The 20314-nt window shown below is 35.7% G+C and overlaps 1 protein-coding gene across 1 annotated transcript in view; it reads right to left on the bottom strand.

Moving 5' to 3' along the window:
* The window catches only part of PDE3B (phosphodiesterase 3B), an 86775-nt gene that overhangs the window by 22630 nt on the left and 43831 nt on the right, over window positions 1-20314 (bottom strand). The window lies entirely within an intron of this gene.

Genomic DNA, 20314 nt, shown 5'->3' with positions numbered 1-20314 from the left:
AACCTGTTTGCACAACGGATTCACAAATTAAACAAATATAAAGATAACCCTTTTTGTCCTTTTTTTCATAGTTACAGAGCACAAATAAAACGCCAATACCCCACTTGGTAGTTCATAGTCTGCAGTCCTGGATACTTTTCTGCCTTTTTTTTTTTTTATAGGTGAGAACTATGTATGTTCTTGTTCTTCTGAGACTAATAGCTCTTTCATGGAGAAAACACAATGTTCCAGTCTGGCACTTGTCCAGCAGAAGGTGCAGAAAGTGTCAATTAAAAAAACACAGGTGGACGTGTCAGCATTGCCCAGGCAAGGGTGGCACTTAAAGGCCCTTTTTCTCTTCAGTTATCTTCACTGAGATACCACTAAACCACGTTTAAAGTCAATAGTTATGACATCCACTTGCTATGAAAACTGAAGAGATCTATCATTAAGCATGTGCTTGAACTGGGAGTAAGTTATGCTCTATTAGAAATTCATGCTGGTTAAAGCAAGCAGATCAAAATAAGAATTAAGAATTTAAGTATTTGAAGTGTTTAAGTGATTGATCTAGCTACCATGTCTCTTTTTTTTTTCTTTTTTATTATGAGACAACTGTTAGTCTGTCACTGACAAGCATTAAGGTAATAACCAACATTATCTGGCAATACCCACTTTCCCATGACACATTTGGTTGTAGCAACATCTTCATTCTGAGGTTTCTCTTTCTAGATTGACATTTATTTACTGCATTGGACGTCAGTAAATCTTTTGCTTTCATTCTGCTCTCCTAAGCTTGCACACAGAGACTGTATTAATCTGCTTCATTAACTTTTGACTCAATCAGCAACAAAGATCAGCTGTCCACATGAGTTTTGTTAGTTATATTAGTAACCTTTGATACTAATGGTCCACAAAGTTGCGTCAGCTTGCCTGCAATCTTGCAACCTCCTTTAGGGGACAGAAGACAGGTTTCCCTCTTCTAATATTTTATTTTTCTTTTAAATGTATGGTGTGTTAGTTAATTTTATTCATTTATTGTTAACGAGCTCTTAATAAAAAGAGCCCTTCTTACTCCAGGACATTTCTGTACCAAAATCTTAGCTGCAACTACTTTTACTCCTTTATTCACCCTTTAAGCCACTGGGAGCTTTTGTGTACAGGTATGTGTACACACACACATGCTCACATAAGCTACAATTGCAGGGGTCAATCTTCTTGACTAAAAAGGTTCAAAACCTTCCTTTTGGCTTTAGACCTGCTATAGTAAAAAAAGTCACAGAAGCAGAACTTATTCAGTGGAAAGCATTACTGCTCTATCTTGTGTCCCATGCTCACCCAGTATACACAAGGCAAAATAATCTTCCAATCTGCTTCCAATGCAAAAAATGGTTTGATATTTTAGATGGCAGGGCACCATTTTATTCACAAGTTTATTTAGATGAAAAATTTCACCACTTGGATTCATCATTGAAAATTTTTTGTTGTCAATTAAACCAGAAGATTTAAGCTTTGCCACTGATACCGATTTTATAGCAAAGGAAGCAAAACAATTTTGAAGTAAACATAACTTAAGTTTACCTGTACTTTCCTAACAACTTTTTCTTTAATTCAATATACACCACCATTAACTAGAATTCATATCTTCTGAGAGAAGACAGGTCTAGTATATTAGCACAGCTAGCAGGCTGCCACGGTCTCTCAAATTATCAGGGCTCATTCCACATGCCACACATCAAAGTAATTAAAATGAGCTGATGAAAGTTTGAGGCAAAAAGTAGCAATCGTTTCCACTAAGCACAGAGGGGAAAAAATACAGATTGCTAGACAAGGAATATTTTTCCGTGGTAATTGCAACTTGGTACATCTTCACACCAAGCAAATCCTTATAGGTTGCTAGTGAAGGGAGTGTTACCTTTCCTTAGGTGCTCACAATGCTCCACAAGATGGCACTCAAATCCAGAAAGCCTCCCCCACAAAAACAATTTGGGGAGAAAGGAACAGAAGTCAGCAACATATTCCTTAACAGACTTTCTGCGGAACTGACATGGTTAGAAGGACTAGACGAGTTAAAATTTTAAAGGTTAACAGCTGATAAATTCTACTTTCGGGCAAAAAAAATTCTCTGTTTAAAGAATTTACTCCTTACCACTAAAAGAATTATGGTTCGTCTCTCACTACCCACCTACCTTAGTTTAATTAGCCTAACTCTGTGCCTTGTAAGTTAAATCTGGAATACTAAACAAGAAGCATTTCTGGCATTATTTTTTATTGAGAGTTAGACAGTCAAAGCTTTAATCACTGTGGATCATCAAAAGTTACAAAGTATTCCCAGTGTTGTGTTGATCTTACAATAGAAGTAAAAATGATATAGTTTATTTTTACTTAATGTGAACAGACCAAGAGACCTTAAATTAGGTCTTAGGCAGAGCCTCAGCAATTTTTGATTTTGCAACATGAGACTTGTTGCAGAAAGATCTGTACTCTGTAATACTAAGATTTTGTAATCCATTGCACATAACGTTCTTCCTCACCTCCTCCATCAAGAAACACCTTATCTAGGACTGACTTGAGTCACAAAACTTCCAAGCTGCAACTTATACCTCTGCTTAGTAACTCACACACTTCGGCTTTCAGCAGCCATTGTCACTGGATCACATCACAGCAACTGAATGTTTGGGAGCTCCTCTGAAAATGAAACTGCTCTGGGCTCTGATAGTGCAGATGAACTGAAAGGTGAGAAATGTATAGCCCTGCCCCCCCAGAACCATCTATGCCAAATTACCAGTCAGCTTGGAGGAGTTCTCATATCAGCCTGACTCTAAACCCAGAGTCTTTCCCTTTCATGCAAAGAGCAATGAACACACTTCCCTGGTTTTATACACTTGCCTGTCAAGCTGATAAGGATTTTGAAGAATAGCTAATAAAAAAACCAAACCAAAAAAACCACACGTGCCTTGGTCAATTATAATAATTGAATCTATTTAACATCTGAAATAAATTTCAACATGGCTTAAAGAAGACAAGCCAGCTCACGAAGTACAAGTGACCTTTTCCGATCTGGCTGCCATCAGGCATCCATGTCAAAATGAAACATGTCACTCAAGACAGGCCAAGAGTGTCAACAGAAGGAATTTGCATCACTGAAAACTCTTTTTTTAAAGGCTAAAAAAGTTGCTAAAGCTCAACAAATTCTCCACAAAGTTGCTGTTCCAAAGAATGAACACTGTATTCAGTGCTATGGGTGTTTAGTCAAATCTCAAGAGTTTTAAATATGTAACCCTAAGTGCATATATGCAGGCAAATTGACAGTAGGCATCAGTTGGTTTATGTTTTCTCAAACAATAAGAACAACATTTCCATATACTGCAGATGAATTGCCATGTTATTTGAACACAAGAATATCAACCAAACCATTACCAAAACTTAAGGATGGCACTTTTGCAAAGCACACATTGTTAGCAATATCAGAAACATGCTGAAAAAGGTAACAGTAATAGAGGCCTTCCCTAATACAGCTTATAGCTCTAACAGGAACAGGAACAAAGCAACATTAATTTTCACAAAGAAAAAGGGAATAAGTGCTCCTCTGAGAAGTTTATAGTCTAAGTAAACTAAAAACAGATGAGAAATGAAAGAAGACAGTCAATGAAAACCAGCAGGGCTCCAGAGGTTTTTATTTTGTTTTTAATTATTTTTCTATAGAAAAAGTTATCTTTCCTATCGCAGCACAGCCAGTGTTTCCAGGGCCTGCAATAGAAGTGTCTTTCAGAAGAAAGCTGATGCCATGGAGGGTGGAGTTCTTTCAGATCTTCTTTATATGAATACCATGACTCCATTTGGCTAAAGACATGCCTTAGGAATATTTTCAACTTCTAAAGGCTTAAGCATGATAAAAGAGTGTGGATTTTATTTTTCTCAAATTAAAATCCACTAAAATTACTAGAAAAGAGCACTAGTCATTTTTAAACATTTTTTTTTTTTAAATTTTAATGCTGAACTCAAACTATGTTTGGCTAGATAATTCTGGAAATATGTCTTCAGGATATTTTAACTTATAAAATACAAAATCATATCAGCTTAGTTACTCAAGAATTATTTATGTTTGTGCAAACTTATACTAAGGACAATGCTCATGCTTACACAGAGATTTAAAATAGACAGCTACAAAAAAAGATGTTTCGGAGCCTAAAAAATCTAAAAATCAATCTTAAAAGTCAAATATAACTAATACACGCACACTGCCTAAGGCTATACACAGCATTAAGATTTGTTGCATTGCTGTATGATTGCTTAAACCTAAACCAGGATTTAGTTTCACTGACGATACTTTTCAGGAGATTCAATGTGTGCTTTAATGTTTGTTAAGGAAATAAAACTTGTCCTATTCGAGAACACCCATTACATTCCATGCTCCAAAACTTTAATGGAGAAAAATGAGCACAAAATTGAGTTTCTACTTCTGACTGAGTCTTTCATTGATCAAATATAAAGGATTCCTAGTTGCTAGTAGCATCTGTTTGACACCATTAGGCATTAGCTCCGTAAATAAGTATTTCCATAGCAACCAAGCATAGAATTAACTAAACAATGAAACCAACACCATAGCAACTTGATTCAGAAATCAACTCTGTGCAAATTCACCTCATTCAAAAGCAAAATTCTACAACTAGATGAGAAATTAATTTATTGTAAAGTATGAAAAAGGTTACATTACATATCCATTTCTTTTCATGACTGCCTTTCAAACAAGACTAATGCTCGATTCATTGCTTTTATTTCTAGATTAGTCTTGTGTAACAGCTTACAAGCAATTAGCGTTTTTAATCCATGTAATTTAATGACCCCAAAAACCAAACACTGCACTGTACAACCTAGATTCTTAGGGGTTTTATTAATTTATTAGGGTTTTTTCCCCTCTCTCTGTAGGAAAGGTAGATGTTGAAAAACAGTATGTTATTAAGTAGTTAAGTTGTATTCGGTGTAAACTAAAGGTGATGCAACCAAAGAATGACTCTCAAAGTAGAGGCAGCATTATTTAGATAACACAGACAACGTTCTGTTGTGAAATCTTGCAGGCCAAAACAGTAGCCACTTGAGTGGATTATTGTAATAAAGACAAAATACAGCACTCACTATGATACTCCAGGCATTTAGAATCATGATGGTATTTCTCCACTCACTAAACCTTCCCACGAAAATAAATGGGACAGGAAAAAAACTAGGATATTTTTGGAATCCTAATACTTATCACTTCCTGACTCTATATACAATTTATTTATCCAAGGTTGCAAAATGGCCAATAGGTTGTGAAGTCTGCAGATAGCCACAATCTTTGAATAGAAACTGTGTGTGCTTTCCTGCTTCTGAGGTTTGGATACATGTACTGACGGAAACAGTCATATCCCCTGTCCAACGACTCAGCTGTGGACTCTACTGCACTATGTTATGAAAGGCATTGCTTTTGCTTTTTTAAGAAGTCTAAAATCTTCCTTCAATGAAAAGAGATTTGCTTCTACTTAATTGCTTTAGTTAATACTATTCTCTACATTAAACAGTACCTGCAGTAAATTTGGCTGGACACGTAAGAACAACACTGGAACACGCAGGTGTCTGGTCACTATAATGTTTTCCTCCACAGCATTCTGATCTTCCCTGTAAATACAAATCTTTCACAAGAGCTGCACCTAAGTAAACTTTAACAAGTGACTTTAGAGTCTTCACATGTTTAGTTACTATTTTCAGTAACTTTGCCCTCAGCACAGATATAAAAACAGAGTAAAAATGCTCTGCTGTATGCTGAAGTTTCAAATAGGTCTTCAGCAGGCCTATTCTTAAAGCTAACACTACTCCCTGAAAGTAGAAAAGATTTTGGTTTTTGTTTGGTTGGGGTTTTGTTGCTTTTTTTATATGTTTGTTTCATTTGCTTGCTTTTAAAAAGACATGTTACTTCTGCTTTTGTAGCCAGGAGTATCAGCAGGTCAGCTTCTACTTTGTCTGCTGTAGAAAGTTTACAGTTTTCTTATTGCTTGATATTTTGATCTGGTCTGTTTTATATTTTTTTTAAGATCTTTAATTGTTTCAAAAAGGTTCTAAAAGGTGTTTTGTCTATCAAGGGAAAGGAGAGGTGTGTTTTTTTTTTTTCTTATTATGTAGGGAATGAGAAAAAAACTGTCTAAAACCACACTTAGGTCATTTCCTGTTCCTTCTAGGTTTTGTCAGACTTGCACGTCAGAGTAAAGGCCAACCAGCAATTTATGGCAACTGGGGGAGGGAGGGCAGAGGGAAAAAAAAAAAAGCCTGCTATGTGCAGATCCTTTAATTGCCCATTATAAGCATTTTCCTTTGGAGCATGTGGTTCTAATCACCATCAAAGAAAAGCAGTAGTGCTAGGTGGATTATTGCTCTGGGCTGGTACAGTTGCTTCCGTATTCTGGCATTCTGTACGAACTTTTAGTGTCATCCAAAGCCTAGAGCCTTTTCATTTTTTTTAAAGTTGTGTTTATTTTACAAAAAGCAAAATTCCTCCCAAAACATCCTTTTTGCATTTACCTATTGGCATTATTTTACAATTATACACAGTAAAAGCCTTTAGTGCTGTGTTGACACACTGTTGGAACAGACAGAGAGAGCAACCTTAAATTTTCTCTTTCTGTAATAGAAGGATGTGCTTATGCACATCTTATGCCAAAATAATTTACTGTATGCTGATGTATTCTTAATGCAATAATTAAAAACACTTAATAGAGATGAACGAATTTCTCCCTCTAGTGACTTAAAATTTTTCAATTAACTGGTGTTTTTCCACCTATTACACTGGAGATATAGGAATGAATCTCAGATCTTTTTCTTTTCAGCGAAGAGAAACTAGTTCATATGACCACAAGTCTTTTTTTTTTTCAGCACTAAGGTAAAAAAAAAAAAAGGAGTTACTGAATTTTTCTCAAATAGTTTTCTCACAAATTTCACTTTAAAATCTCATAGAAATACTTACATTTGCCTCTCTCCCTCAGTGCCCCTCTAGAACAAGCAGCACAAAATTAAACTGTACAACTTTCACAGTCAAAAATTAACATGAACTTGAAAATGGTTAGCATCAAATTAATTAGACCAAATGATCAACTAATCCAGTGTCTTGTCGATGGCAAGAGCAGCCATCTAAAGATCTAAAGCAAGCAGTACTAATTCTCAGATTATTTTTTCAGCCTTAACAACACAGCCCAAGGAGCCATATGTCATATATGCCTTTGTATATTACAAAAGTTGATAGGTTTTTCATCTTTGCATTTCCCTGATCACCTTTCCCAGAACAGACACAAAATTCCACAATCCATTCTCCACGATCCAATACCACACACAAAGGCATTTCACAAGTTCAATACAGATTTTGCTAAGTTCCCTTTCACTCTGTTGATGTTGAAGTTGTACAGTGAGGAAGCAATCAGCAATACTTTTGTGCAGTTCACCCACTGAACAAGTTGTTTTTGCAAAAGTTTATGGTTGTTCTCTGTCTGACTTCAGGCACCAGAGAAATTTTTTCAGACTATGAGGTTGCATTTTCAAATCCCTCAGGCCAGTTCAGAGACACAGTGCCTTCAGAGTAAAAAACCCTCTGAACAGCAACATTTTTCATTTGATTGCATTGTCATCTTAAGGATTTTTTATTTACAATATTGCCACAGGGTAAAAGTTTTACAAATATGAGTGTTGTTTTCTTTCAATAATTTGATGGTGATCCAAAAAGAAATGTTACAGGGACCGAAGTTAAGAGAAGTAAGCTGATAGAAGCTGGTCAAGACACTAAAGATGTTATGTTATAAGGGGTAGCAAATATTGCTGCAGTGCTCTGGTTGAAAGTTATACATGGGGAGTGAACTGGCCACATTCTCAGCTGCTCAAGCTAAAGAATTATAAGCAATAATTTAAAAACAGGCAAAAGTATAATTATGAGTCTGATTACAGGAGCAATTGTGTTAGTGAAAGTTAAATCAGTATTAAGAAAAATGTCTTAATGGACAAGTTTCTGGTTGAAGTGCCAGGAAATACAAGATGAGATCTCTCAGGGGGAAAAATATTGAAGCTCCGAAGAATGTAATACAGATTGCTCTCAGGAACAGAGGGGGATGTAAATTGCTGCATTCTACAGAAAGTGCCAATTTACTTTTCTCTCATGTATTCATGATAAAGAGTACTTTATTTGGCAGCTTCATAAGCAGCTGAGAAAATACTCAAATGCAGTAGATTTGAAAGAAAGTAGAAATTTTTTTTCCATGTAGTAACATTGTGATGCTGTTCTAAATGAAAAAGAAAGAACAATGATGCTTTCCCACTTGTTGTAGCATTAGGCAATGACTAAATTAGATAAAAGTACTTGGGGAGATCCACTTGTCCCCAAAATGACAAGTCTTGCATAGACCATATGTTTATGTCATGCTTATCTTGCATGTTCCAACTGAACAAAGGATCACTTTCGATTACCACCACTAGCAGTATAGGCAGGGCCATGTACATCATCCTACTTGCCTCATAAATTCACTCATCTAAGGAGAAAACATGCAGTCAGACACCTCTGGCAGTGGCTACCGCTCACTAATCTGGTGAAAGAATTCTCTATGAAAAGACTGAGGGATGAACAAGCTCAGATTTCATTTAAAAGATGGAAAAAGAACCCCAAATACCTGAAAACTCCAGAAGTTGTTGTGAAATGCTGAGGGCTCAATAAGGTTTAATAGCACATCCTCCTGGATGTGATTCACTTTGTGCAGATGCAAGCTGAATTTCACATTCTGCTAATACGGTAACTAAAGGTGCACTTACAGGAAAGAAAAATCATCTCTGTACCACAATCAATATCTCCTAAACTAGAGGTTCTTTTCTTCATTGGCCTTTTTGTGTATTATGTTCCATTCTGCTGTTCAAACAATCACAGGACTCTTCCACACTTGAAGACATAACTGTACAACCCACTACACACAAAGGTAAATTGTACGCAAAAGCCTGTTTTCACTACCCTGTTTTGCTTTACTCTCTAAGCTGCTTTGCTACCCTATTTGTAGAGCAGAAGTTACAATTGCCTACATCATTCTTATTACAAAGGTTTCTGAATACTGTCAGACAAAAGTCTAGTGCAAAAGAGGATTGTGAAAATTACTGAGGCTGACTTGATCCCTAGTAAAAGTAACCTACCAATTTTTGTTTTTATAATGAGTTTTCCTACAATTTTGATGGGTGAAATAATCATCCAACCCCTCTTTCAAAAAAAAAAAAAACAAAACCACTTTTTTTCTGGAACAGATTTTCTTATGATTTTGATGTGTGAAATTGTTATCCAAACACCCTCTCCCCCCCAAAAAAAAAATCAAAACTTATGATATATCAGGTTGAGTTGATCTTAAAAACACCCAGACAACACAACTTTTTTTCTTTCATTTTGGTAGCATGAGTCAGATGGAGAAACTAATACGAAAGAAAGAGGTCAAGATGGGTCAAGTGTCTTCCAGTGGTCGTAAGATAATAACTTGCCAGTCTCTTCTATACAAGCAGAAAAGCATTGGGATGTTGTTTTAAACTGCAAGACATTTATGGTAAAATTATTACAATAGTGAAAGTTACATAAATGTCTGCAGAGAACAACACTGGCAGTGAGAATATCATTTGCCATTTGGGACAAGTATTACTTACAATAAAGTTGCAGTGTAGCATGCCCAATAAATCCATCAAATATTACAAATGCACGCAAAGTAACTTTTCCTTGGGGAACAATACTAATTTTTTCATTTCTCAGCGTTTTTCTTAGAGCCTTTAATGTGTTTCCTATGAAGTCTCTTTCAGACTGTGTTTTTAAAATAGCTGCTAATAAGATGAACCTAAAAAACAAGTCTACACTCATCTGTGACTAATTCTATGTTCTTATCAACAAATTCAACTCTGAACTAGCATCTCCTAGAACTTGCATATGTTTTGATTTTTTTTTTCTAAAGCAGAAAAAAGGAAAATGCCAAGAATTTTAACCATAGAAAAACAATGGGATGATGAGACTCCCAGCAATATCTGCCTAGAAAAATACTGTCCCAATGAGACAAGCAAAAAAGCTTTGATAACACCTATCAGACTGTTGTAATTGGCTATTCCATTTTATAAAAAGAAACATCAATCTTTATTAAAGAGGCACAGTTTAGGGTTTTTTAACTGAAAGCTATGCAACTTATGATTAAAAACAAACATTTTTTTACCATTAGGGAAATTATAGATTGCATTCTAAAATTAATATATACAACAAACATCTCCTACAGCATTTAATTACAATCTTTACACTGAAATGTAGTAATTTCAATTTTTTTATCCATTTGAGTATTTTTAACATAGCAGTTAACTTACAACATTCAAAATGTATATATTAATCAAATACCCTCGTAAAGCACATAAAATCAAAGTAGGAGATAGACTGGACAAAATAAATAATCAGGTATTTAATTGTTTGATCCAATATATGAAAGAAAATGTGTTATTCTAGTAACCTTCAAAGGAGTAAAATCTGTATTCCGTGTTATAACCAATGACAAGCTACATCTTGTACCATGGAACCAGAAACTAGCAGCTATAACATCAGCTTTTAAAGGGTTCCAGAAGAACATGGGGAAACTATCAGAGAAAATGGACAGAAACTGGTGGAGATGGGATGGGGATGGGACCCTACAAAATTAATTAATAGCTGCACCATTTAAATGAAATATTGACAAAAATTGGTAGGATTTTCCTACACCAATACCATGACAGACAAATCTACTGGTCTTTTTCTAACAGACTGAACACACCAATAAAAGTGAACCAGTCAACCAGTGTACTTTGATTAAAAAACCAACCAAACAAAACAATCCACAACAAAAATCTGATATGGTCTCCCCTCAACAGTCCTGAAGAAATCACATTTACATAGGAAGAAATGGATGGTTCTTCTCTGAATTAGCAATTTCTTAAAACATAGAAGTAAAGAACAAGAGTAGAAAGTTCACAAAAAGAAAAAAATTGCCAGTAGATGTTTCCTCAAAGATCTTAATCAGCCCACTCAGATTAAATTGAAATGGCAATAGCCATCTGAAGTGTCAACATGCACTGATGATATGAAAGTCCTGAGGATATTCTGAAATAGAGTTGATTGTGAAAAAGCATCAATAGATCTTACTATAGTGAGAATAAATAGGAATAGGACATTGCTGAAATTCAGTACTACCTAATGAATAAATGCTGAGAGTAAAAATAAATTTTGAACTATTTATATAGAAAGCTGGGTTAATATTACATCAACAGCAACCAGAAAAGGGATCTTGAAGTCCTTTGCATCAGTCCAATTCTCAAAGAGGTTAAATTAAATACTACAAAAGAAACATCAAACAATACAGACAGAACAATGTCACTTCCTAGGTCCATGCAACACCCACAGCCTGAGCTGCATAGAGATATAGAAGTATTGAAGAAATAAAAAAGGACCGTCTGATAAGTGAAATCAAAGATATGGAGCAGCCTCTGCTTTGAGGAGCTACACAGACTGGGATCCCTTCAGCATGAGGAAAACAGAGGGATTATTACAGTGCTCTATAGTTACCAGTGTTATGTAGTCTGTGCTGTCCAAAAGCACGTGAATGGGGGCCATGTAATTAGACATCTGGCAGGAGGCTTAAAACAAGCCAAAGGAGGTATTTCTCACATCCTACATAATTAAATTATTGCAGTCATTACTGCAGGTTTTTACAGAAACTGAAAGTAAGCATAGATGTTAGAGAACTTCACAGAGACTGATCAGTCCATGGCTGCTCACCACAGCCCAGACACATTCTCTTCCTAAGGATGGTCCAATCCGTAATACGACAAAACATGGCAGAGAACCCCAGACGGGAAAGAACCCACTTCTGAAACAAATGCTACTACTGACTATTATTAAAGATAAAAAACCTGGGCTGGGTGGACCAGTTTGATATCATCTCCATAGTAAGGAAAAACAAGTAATGATAAAAATGGGCCCATCCTAGCAATCTTCCTAGTTGTATCAAATCATAATATCCTTTCATATCCTTGGGAAGTTTCCTACTGAGGCCTGCTTATAGAATTGCTCCTCTGATCCATCTCTGAACTACAGGTCCCCAGATTCTTTCTCTAAATCTCACAGAATCACAGAATTGTTAGGGTTGGAAGGGACCTCTGCAGATCTAGTCCAACCTCCCTGCCAAAGCAACGTAAAGAAGTACTATCTCAGGTTGAGGTAGAAGTTCTTGTATTTTAGCTTGGAAAACCTTGATTTCATTTCCTTTTCATACTGTTGATATTTTTATATACAGGTATGTGCATGCATATGTATGCATATACATACCTATATATATAATGTGTATACACACAAATTCTACAGAAAAGAGTATTTAAAGTATCTAATCACATTATAAAAGCTTTTAAAAACATATCATTCTACTAAAAATATTATCACCTCCGTCATACTAGAGCATCAGCAAACTAAGTAACACAGCAAAATAAATGAAGAAACATACTAAAACATCATCTTCCATAATGCTTAGAAAATCCTTTGGAAAAGCAAGTTACAGAACTTTTGCTTTTTCATGCAATGCATCTCAATTTTATTTCTCTTACACTTTGAAAATGGAAGTATCTGGCTGGCAACTAAAAATGATCAGAAAGGTTCAACAGAGAAAAATAAGGGGAAGAGCAGCGCTTCCAGCAGCACGGATCTCCAAGTAACAGAATGCAACATAAAATATTACAATAAACACAAAACTGAAGCCAAAAGAGCTGAGAACTTGCTGACAATTATACTTAACTAATCAAACACATGATGCATCTGTTATTAGCACATCCAGCTAGAACCTACTTTATAAGATCAGAGTAAACTGCAAGTCTAATCTGAAGATGACAGGCACTGTCACAATCATAACTATACCTGCTGTGAAAGGCACAAGGTATATGTCTCTAAACTGAACATTATATGACCCAATAGCTTAAAAGAACCCAAATTCATAAAAGATGTGTAAGAATTCTTGCAGAGATTAACACTTCCCTTAAAACTAGCTAGAGACCTTCAGAAGCTGCATTTAAAATTTAAATTGCACTTCTAAATGAAAATAAGTTCAGTTATTTTCCCATTCTTTATCCTCCAGTAATTTTACTGTTACTGCTTGGAAAGAAATTAGATGAGCAGCATCTTGAGAGAAGAGAAAGGAGAAATAAGGAAAGACTAATATTCTGGTGAGATTCTAAATTACCGGTCCTTAACTTATTTTCTTTCAGAAGGATTACTTAATATTTGAAATGCATTCCAGACTCCTCAGATTGTCATATAAAATTCCATGACCTGCTCTATCTACATAAGTGCTTATTTTTAAATTTGACAGTGACAGCTGATGATCACATGAATGCATTCTACTGCACTGAATCAAATAACCTGAAAGAACAGTTTTGAAACATAAGTTTATGTGTCCTCTTAAGCAAAGATGATCATATGATAGGAAGGTGGAGAACAGTAAATCTTCAAGTGAAAGGTTCTTTTGAACCATGCTGGATTTACTCATGCCTATCACTAACATTTGCCTTGTCCAGCTGCAAATAGCATAATGTAAGGTTAAACTGCTTTAATTCTCATATTCAAGCAGGAAATTTTTGAAGAAAGAATAACCAACATAACCAATATCTTATTCCCTGAAAAGTAATGGTAAATAGATACCGAATATTTGTCTCTTCACTCCAACTATATTCTAGCAAATAATCTGTAAGAAAGAAGAGAAAAATAAAAAACAGTATATAGAAAAAGTTCTATTTATGCTAATGGAATTGGAAAAAAAAAAATCACAAAAAAATCACTGACATATAAGTTTATATGTCACGGATACCACTGAAAGGAAAGACACAACAAATGAAAAGTTTCAGACAAACAGAGAATGATTTCTTCTACAGTATTTTTTTCACCTCTCCTTTTTTTTTTTTAATTCCCTCTTTTCAATCCACCTGTTTATACTGACTTTTTTTTATTTGTTTCTGCCAAAGACAGTCAGCTGGGCTATAAGGGTGATTAGATCAGCAAGACATCATATAATTACCATGCATATTGCCAGCGATTTTTTCCTAGAGATCAGTCAAGAGGAAGTGGACAGCAGACAAAAATAAAAAAAAACAAACCAAATTACCAAAAAATCTCTCAAATTTTGAAGAAGACAGCTCTTACTTAGGAAAAAAAAAAAAAAAATGAAAAATCACCTGAAAATTGCCCACTGCCTTTGCTGCTTCTTTTTTCCTTGCTTTCATATTTTTTCGAGAAAAAAAACCTGAACACAGAACAGCCTGCCTTTATTTCAACTGCCTCTCTTCACCAGAGCATTATGATTCAAATCTTTCCAGGTCTACCTGTGCAGTACTTTCTCAGCCTGTGAAGACAGTTATCATAGAATCACAGAATATCCAGAGTTGGAAGGGACCCACAAGGATCATCAAAGTTCAACTCCTGGGCCTGCACAGGACAGCCCCAAGAATCACACCATGTGCCTGAGAGTGTTATCCCAAAGCTTCTTGAACTCTGTCAGGTTTGGTGCTGTGACCACTTCCCTGGGGAGACTGTTCCAGTGCCCAACCATCCTTTGGGGGAAGAACCTTTTCCTAATATCTAACTTAAACAACCCCTGACCCAGCTTCAGGCCATTCCCTCTGCTCACCAGAGAGAAGAGATCAGTGCCTGCCCCTCCACTTCCCCTTGCAGGGAAGCTGTAACTGCAATGAAGTCTGCTCTGTCTCCCCTAGGCTGTTATGCAGTTATCAGTCAGAAATGGTAAAGCTCACTGATTTAACCTGGAATAGTAAGAGGTCTTTAAACTCTTCTTCCTTGGGAGTTCTGTGATGCCAATTGCCTCTGTTCCCTGTGCTTCAATTATGCCACCAACTGCCAAAAGTATGTTTTAACACTTAAGAAGTATGAGCAGCCATATTAAGCTTTAACAGCAGATGATTAAATAGGATACACACAACATACTTATGAAATATTAGGCCCAAAGGGATTCATTTTGTTCTTTAATTACACAGAACAGAAGAGATCATAATTTCTGCACCCATCCCATAATTACCAACTGGTTTATTCTGGAACCTATTTTTAATGATAACGTCTGGGTCTTATCACAAAAGTTAATTTTAGCTGAAAGAGGGTAGGTGTGAACGAATGTTTTAAATATTTGCTCTAGCTCATGTCATATGCAGCATAGTTAGCGTTGTGCTAAATCACCTCATCTCTACAGAGCACAGAAAACCCATCCTCCAAATATTAATGTTATTTTAAAAACTAATTCTGACTTGAACACGTACAGCAAGAAATCTGTCTTCAAATTCCAACTTCCTACAGTATCTTTTGCACATACAAAGAGGAGTTCTGTAGCCAGTTTATCAGAGCAGGAAGGCCATCATCACACTTCAGCCTTTTCTGCCAGGAGTAAAGTGAACAAATCTTGCATTTCAAGAACATTAAAAATCTTGTGGCTGGGGGGATCAACAGATATGTCATAACCACAAAAGTTAAACTATTTAAACATTTTAACAGCTAAAAATTACTTTATGTATAGTAATATGATAGAGACAGACAGACTTTGGTTCTCTGGCCAGTTTGTAAGCAGAGCTGCTCCCAAGTGCTTCACAGTAAGGCAAGAAAGCAATGAAAGAGAGAATTAACAGCAGTCCATGTACAAAGGCAGCTTGGACCAGTATTACAGATCAAAAGCTCTAACACAGCTCAACTTAAGAGAATTGTCTCCCCAGGGAAGAAGCAAAAACTATTTTCTCCAAGTTAAATTTCGTTAGAGACCAACTCTTTTTCAGATCCTGTCTTCCCCTCACTTACAGCATGCCCTAACTGAACCTGAGTTAGATTCAGAAACCTTCCCAGTTTGCCACCAGAGCATGAAAGCTTAGGACTGCACTGAAGAAATTATTAATGTTTCTCCTAATAATCCTTTGTTGCCTAGAGTATGAGTCCAGCTCAAATATCACATTTCTCAAATGCATGCCTTATTGCAAAGGTGTACACAGAGACATCAAAAACTCCCAAGTAGCCTCTATAGTAAAGGTGGTTCTTAAAATCCACTGGAGGATTACACGTGTGGTCAACAGTAGATAAGAACCTCTGTGGTACAAACCAGAAAAGACCAAAAGTAATTAACTTAAAAAAAAAACAAAGCAGTATGGGAACAGAAGAATAAACAGACACAAAAAGAAGAAAACTGCTCTGGTTTAAAGCTGTTGTGTAGTATTAAGAAGTGGTAAATCTGGGATTAGACTTTTGGTTTATGCCAGCGAGAAGACACATAGAAAGGCAAGGTTTGTGTATGTCCATGGGTCCTGCTCATGCAAGAAATTTTCTAGTCTCCAAGACAGTATTGTGTGTTCACCTATGTAATGACCATATATGGATGAAGAAGCACGATAACAGAATTCTTAACTAGAAGGAAATTGCACAAGTCTCATACTACCCCTTAGAAGTAGTTTTCTATAATTCCAGCTATTAAACTTCTACATGGGAACTGTGAGCATGAAGTCCAGAAGAAAAATGTTACACACAAATATGTCTTGAACATTTGAGTAGCCCCTTGAAGGTTTTCTATCATATGCTATTCCATTTCCTCTCTCGCTACTGCCCTTACAAATGCTCTTACTCTCATTATATAAAGGATATTAAGGCTCTTTCCTCTTTCTGATATGATTTTTTTTCACAACCTTCTTTCATATAGGAAGCATCACCAATGGTCCTTAATATAATTTAACATTTTCATGCTGATTACACTGTAGTGTCTGCACCATCCTAAAACTCTTTTTTAAAAAATAGAGATGACTGTAAAATGTGCTATTTAGACACTTAGAAAGACATTTATCAGGGTGTACAAGAACCAATTTGAAACATCATACCATCAGGTTCACTCTCATAGAATGGTTTGAAAAAAGTAGCTGTGCCCTAATTTATGGGTGCTTCTCTTACAAGCCATCTGCCTCAAGGAAAACAGCTGCCAGTGATGCAAGCTGGGAAAGTGGCCAATCTGACTCACATGCAACTATATACCCAAGAGAGCAATTAATAAGTCACAAAACAGTACCCAATTATGCAAGCATTTTTGAATCTTGGGGCTCAGAACAGGGCTGAGAGAGAGCATGAAGGAACTCTCAGCATTCAACTACAACATATGGATGCTGCAGCACCATCCAGTCTTTCCTTCTTAGCAAGTGTCTTCAAAAACATGAACCCAGATGCCAATATTTAAATTGCAGGAAAATATCTTAAATAATTGCTTAGACCCCGAGACTCACATAATGCTACCTTTCATTCAAAGAGCACAGGGGACTTATTCAAGAGAAGAGAGTTAATAATTATTTACACAAGTCATATTATTTTGCCTATCCTATGTGAAGGAATTAGAAGAAACATTATTTCTATTGTCTTCTTTCAAACATTACTACCTGAGTTTCATATATTTTGTTCTTAATTAATAATTTTAAATGCAATAAATCAATCCCCGTCAACCATGAACTGAAATGCAGCCAAGGATACATTTTTTGGCAGGTAGAATGCAAGATTCAAGATGAAAACATCTGAGTAAGTTTTGACAGTTGTATCACATCAAATTAATTTTTCAATTCTCTTTTGTTCACAGCAAGTTTGACTAATTGTCAAAATGTATGAAAATTAAGGTCTACACATGTTTCAGTCTCTGGGGGCTTCTTCTCATCAGGAAACAGACTATGTTAGAGCTAAAAAGATTAGTCCACACTTGTGTTTTTTTCAGATTAACTGGAGGACCTGTGCATTAGGAGAATATCTCCAGGTTTAATAAAAAGAATACACACTGATCCACACGCATAATGTAAAAATCAAAACAGAAAAATTACTAAACATGTAAATATGCCCTATTTGGTAGCAGTTCTCTGTTTTGTTTCTTAAAATAAGCAGGAATAGTTTGTTTTTCAAAATATTATTGCAGTATGACTACTTGGCAACCGTCACTACAGTAGGAGACACACAGTAGATATACAGTAGAAGAACACAACTATATCTCTATTACAAGTTCTATCCCAACATTACTTCCACAAATAAGCATTTAAAAGGTATATTTTAGTTTCAAATGTAGAAAAGCTGAGATGCCTAAATCAGTCAACTCTCTACTTTTTACTTTCTCTCTCCTCCCTCAAAATAGATAAAATTATTCATAAAACATAGCAATTTGTTCACACGTGTGAAAAAAATGAAAAACATCCATCATTATGTTCAATAAAGTAGTACATTAGAAAGCATAAGATCAAAATTAGTTTGGCAAATTTTAATTCCAAAAGTGTAAACGTCTTTAAAGAGCCACATAACGGTCATACACTTACTCAAACAAGCTACTTGATTCAACAAGACATGTTTAGAATAGACAGGGAGCAGCAGGAGGAAGACAGAACCATAAAGAACTTCACAACTTTAGAAACCTCAGGATAGCAAGGCAACAGGGAAACTCCTGCTTGGTTACCTGGTACCTGCAACGTAGTTAAAGATTTACTAGAAGGAACTCTGTTCCTCATAATTTTAGCAAATCTTTTGGAAAGGGTTCATTTAAGGTGAGAAAGTTAAGAAACAAAAATTCAGTAGCAATGTCTCAAAATTCGTATAATGAAATATTGTATGGTAGAAGAGCTAAAGGGAACAGTCAGAAAAAATACACCAAAATTTTAAATTGAAACTAAGGTTGCCATGCACTTATAATGCTTCTGAGGTCTTTCTCCCACCATAAGTGCTCTCTGGTAGAGCACACATAGAAGTTTGCAATGAAATCATTAATATCTACAATTCCAAAACTTACAGCAACTGGATCATCAGTAAAATAACTACACCTTTATTGTTTTTTTAAAATGATGCAACAAGTTCAAAAGCTAGCAAAGCAAGAGGGGACAGATGTACAGGCAAATACAGAGAGCACACTCTCCTGCACCTTTCTGCCTGCAAGGCAGAATCATATAAGCTTCACTTCCTTTGGAAACTGAGCTAAAATATATATTATATCCCCAATACTATTTACTGAATAAACATACTTCTTCCTCTACAGGAATTGTTCTTTCTGCTCTACTAACTTCTAAAAAATTAAGTATAACAGTTTAAATCTACCTGTTGCATGAACCCAGAACGACAACATTGTGAATGACACGATAAAGCGTCAGGCAACCTCCCCAGAATATTTAAGGGATGTAAAGGAGCTGTAATCTACCTCCTGCCACTGCACCATCTTTCTATTCCCATATCACACAGAAACATTGAGGCCATGCAATTACCTCTCAGTCTCAGATGAGGTCAGCAGCTATCTCTGACCTCAGCCATAGTACAGTTTGGTTACTTGTACCACCCTAAATTTAGCTTGGTAAGCCATAATACAAAGTGCACTGTCAGTACTTGCAAATGCATTTGTCACATTTAAGTAATGAAACAAAAACAATCAAAAACTTTACAAAATATTTAAATAGACAGTAACTCCACAAACTTTTATGACACAAGATTTACCCACCTAACATCTGGCTTTAAAAAAACCTCCTATTACTCATACAAACGGTGTAAACACTTGCCAGGAACGGCAAGGGAACCTGACAGGACAGAAATGCCTGAGGCCTGTCATTTACTTCGATCATGGCATGAAGTGTCAGTTAAGGAGTGACCACTTTAGAGCCTCTAACAAACAAGTAGCCATCTGTCAGACACTGACATCCTGCGACTGCTTGAAGGGCATTCTGAACATCTCTACCCAGCCATACCAGGGCACACTTATGAAATTTTCCATTCTGCTTCACAATACTTTTGATTTTATGTGCAGTTTAAGCCCATAAATCATCATTTTGTATAATAACTGAAGAAAAGAAATTTCATATTTATGTAGTATAAATGTGGTTGGTACAATTTGTAAAAAAAGTAAGATTTCAGTTTCTGTAATGAAGTCCATTTGAGCAAGGATCAAGTTTAACTTGGAAAGTGAGATGAAAGTTACATTTTATTGCTACATTTGAATTGTAAGTGTATAAAATGACTAAAGAATTATTTTCTAAATTTTTTTATCTATAATAATGCCAAGTTCTTTTTCCTTATACACACATATATTTTTATTATTTTTACCCTTCTCTCCCATGAGTACTCGTGTGTTTAAAGAAATTGAAACAAAGACATTTGCAGAAAACTCAAAGTGCTACAAACTGAGTAAGGTCAAAAGTATTACATCAGAACTGAACTTTATTCCACAACGACACTTTTTAAGCCTCACTATCATATTTCAACAGAAACCAGTTGAATAAATTTTAC

This window comes from Corapipo altera, unplaced genomic scaffold (assembly GCF_003945725.1).
Source record: "Corapipo altera isolate COAL_440 unplaced genomic scaffold, ASM394572v1 78, whole genome shotgun sequence".
Classification (NCBI taxonomy): Eukaryota; Metazoa; Chordata; class Aves; order Passeriformes; family Pipridae; genus Corapipo; species Corapipo altera.
This window is presented reverse-complemented; position numbering and strand designations above follow the sequence as displayed.